The following is a 4,019-nucleotide window of genomic DNA, read 5'->3' as shown; positions in this document are numbered from 1 at the left end:
TATATACATATATATGTATATGTATGTATGTATGTGCGTTTTAGTCGAACAAGTCGATGCCAGTAATTATTCTTAAGCCAGGTACTTACCATACCGGTGTCTATCACCGAACACTTAAGTTGCATTGACGTAAACATACCAAAAACTATTGTCAAGCAGCGATTGGAAACAAATATACATATAGACAGACACAGAGAGCTATCTATCTATCTATCTATCTATCTATCTACCTATCTATCTATCTATCTATCTATCTATCTATCTATCTATCTATCTATCTATCTGTCTGTCTGTCTATCGGTCTGTCTGTCTGTCTGTCTATTTGTCAGTCAGTCTGTCTGTCTGTCCATCCTTCTCCCCATCTATACATGATTGCATACATACACACGAGAAGCTTCTTTTGGTTTCCCTCCACCACATTCCCTGACAAGTCATTGGTCAGCAGGAGGCTACAGTTGAATCAATTGCCCAATGTGTCATACAGTCGAATTGAACCCAGAACCATGTAGTTGGGAAGAAGACGTCTTATTGCACTCACTGACACACACACACATCTACCCCCACACACATCTACCCCCACACACACACCTACCCACACATACACCTACCCACACACACACCTACCCACACACACACCTACCCACACACACCTACCCTCACACACACACGCACCTACCAACACACCTACCCACCAACACACACGTACACATACATTCACACTTAAGTTTGTCAGAGCAGATTTAAATTAAATAGTATAAAAGAAAATTTCTTGATATATTGATGGTATCTTTAAATATGAACGAAACGGGAGCTCAAATTATTAAGTATTGTCCAGAAATGACATGCCATAGAATGAAATTATCATTCCTTGTCTGTCGGCAACAAATATCTTCACCTCTTTCTGGTTCAATACGCACGCTTGACTACAGCAGTTGCTCGACTTGAAAAGATGCAAGTCTTAAACATACCCACACACACGCACATACACACACACGCACACACACAGATACAGACAGAAACATACACAGAGACACACACCCATACATGTGCACTGACTCACTGACACGCTCACACACACACATATATATTCGAGAGAGGAATGGACAATGTCATGTGACGTTCAAAAAGAGAGTAATCTGTAACATATTTCATGCCATCTAAATTCTTTTTCTCAAATAAAATTGTTTCATTTGAAAGAAAACAGATGTCATCATTTGAAGTGTTTTGATATAATATCGAAAATATACCTAAAACCTATATGTTTATTGTGTCAATTGTTTACAGTATAAAACGTACCCAGAAAATATAAAGTGAAATTATTCAAAAGCAAAGAAAATTTAGCTTTGTATGAGAGAGGTTACGCAAGCACGAGTACTGTCCCTGTGATACAGGAAACACTAAGCTAGAAAGAAACTTGGAAATAAGATTGCAAACAGACAAATACCTATGAAGCGACAAGTTAAAAATAAGGTTTAACATAACAATGCAAATGTATTAAAATATATACAATTACATATAAACTTAGTTTAAAACAGACTCTTCGATATCTTTACGTATGTATAAATACAAATATGTTGCATACTGCACATGCACACAACTGTACTTCTGTATGTGTATACGTTTGCGCGTGCGTGTAATTTTTTTTACTTCTGAGACTGCCAGCACGCATGTATGTGTGTGTGTGTGTGTGTGTGAGGTAGTAAAGGAGATAAAGGAAACGTAAGCAATTCTGTATCGAGAAACAAACTAATAATTTAATTTCGTTAGCGAAAAATAACGTTGTCAACTAGAAATGAGTGGTTTTTAGAGTATCACGACAGTTCTTAAAGATACTAGCTTTAGCTAGTCTTGGTTTCAGCCAAATATATACACGTATAGGAACCACATGGTTCCGGGTTCAGTCCCACTGCACGGCAACTTGGGTAAGTGCCTTCTACAATAGGAGTGGATTTCGTAGACGGCATACACACGTGTGTGTGTGTGTGTGTGTGTGTGTGTGTGTGTGTGTGTGTGTGTGTGTGTCTGTGTGAATGTGTATTCTTGCGTGTATACGTTTATATGTGTGTGCGTGATTGTATGTGTGTATCTATATGTTCATATGTGCGTGTGTGTATGCGCACATGCGTGTTTGTGTATATTTCTGTATGTTGGGATGTGTTCGTGTGTGTATAATAATTCAACTTTAGACAAATATGGTAATGACATGTTTGACATACGGCAAAAATTATCAAGTGTAGGACTCAATAAGTTGGGTGGAATGGAAAGGCCTATCAAATTTGTGTGCTTACTATGAGTTTCAAACTTGGCAAAATTGACCAAGTCAGGGAAGTCACAAAAACTCTGTTTTTATAGGATTCATTTAAATTTAGGTGTGTCAGAGTGGATATGTCAGAAGTTTCAGAAGAATTACTTATTGATTTTACGTAGGTATTTTATTCACAACTAAACTATTCCATTCTAACAATATATTTTCTTCATTAGAATTTATTTAGACTTATTTGCACTAATGATCTTTGAGTATTTACTCCGCTGGAAGTCCAAAATCGACCTGAGACATCAGCAAACATCAGAAATCCAGTCAACGCTTGAGAGGGAAAGCCATAGGATATGGCGGTGAAAGGATGATATAACTTGGTTAGTGAGGCGAGCAGGCCAAACCTGGTTTTAAGTCTAAAGATAGTAATATTGCAAATATCTCTAAAGTCAATAAGTCATTCTTCGTGATTCCTTCAATAATTTCCTTCTCATCTCTAATTCACTTTGTTCAGACTATTAGTGATCACTATAATAAAGACAGCCTAAGTTAGAGCGAACTTCAACTTCATTCAGTTTTAAAATATATAAAATATCTATCTATCTATCTATCTATCTATCTATCTATCTGTCTATCTGTCTGTCTGTCTGTCTGTCTGTTTATCCATATAGACATAAGCCAGCCTAAGTTAGAAGGAACTTCAAATCCATTCACTTTTATAATATTTAAAATATATCTCTATCTATCTATCTATCTATCTATCTATCTATCTATCTATCTATCTATCTATCTATCTGTCTGTCTGTCTGTCTGTCTGTCTGTCTGTCTGTCCATATAGACATTAGATACCTAGTCGAAAAAATTTACAGTAAACGTTTTCTGAGAAATGAAACACTTTAATTTAGGGACAATACATTTGTATTTCAGTAAAGTATAAACTGAACTCGGTACTTCCAGTCAGCGAAAAGACAAAAAAGTTATTTGTTAAACCATCCACAACTGTTTTCACTAAAAATATAATCACCCACTTCCTCGGTTAGCTTACGATATATATATCCACATTTACACACATACCTGAACCGTATATAAATTTCAGATTTCTCTTTTGTCTCGTGAAATGCCAAGCTAGAGGTGAAACAGAGTAGACTGGCAAATTATCCACGACATCACCCACCTCATTAACGTACTGAGTTCTATGCGACATAATATTTATGCTTTAAAAAATATATCATTCTTATAGTCTACTGCTGCACGCACGCACACACACACACACACACACACACACACACACACACACACACACACACACACACACACTCATTGGCACCAAAATTTATTGAATAAAATTATCGAAATGAGTTTAGAAGAAATCGTTGTCTCATCTAAACACATACTAATAAAATGTGAAACATGCTCTACGATATGGTTTAGCATTTGGTTTTCTCCAGCCACCACGACGCGTTATGATGCATAGCAGAAGTAGTCTAGCTAGTATACACACTATTTTAATGAAGTTATTCTGTAATGAACATGCATTTTTCAACGTAAATATATTTTCACGGTGATCTCTGATAAAGTATTGTGTTTAATTAGCTATATAATACATTTTAATTAATGTTTTAGCAGTTCTAATAATATATTTATTAATAGAAGCTTTGACAAGCAGTTGGAATATTGCCTTATTGCTATAATATATTCCCGGAAAATATATTTCATCTATTTGAATCACCACTGGGTGTTACTAGGCCTCTACTAAAAGTATATA

This window comes from Octopus bimaculoides, chromosome 2 (genome assembly GCF_001194135.2).
Source record: "Octopus bimaculoides isolate UCB-OBI-ISO-001 chromosome 2, ASM119413v2, whole genome shotgun sequence".
Taxonomy (NCBI): Eukaryota; Metazoa; Mollusca; class Cephalopoda; order Octopoda; family Octopodidae; genus Octopus; species Octopus bimaculoides.
Note: the sequence above shows the minus strand (reverse complement) of the source record.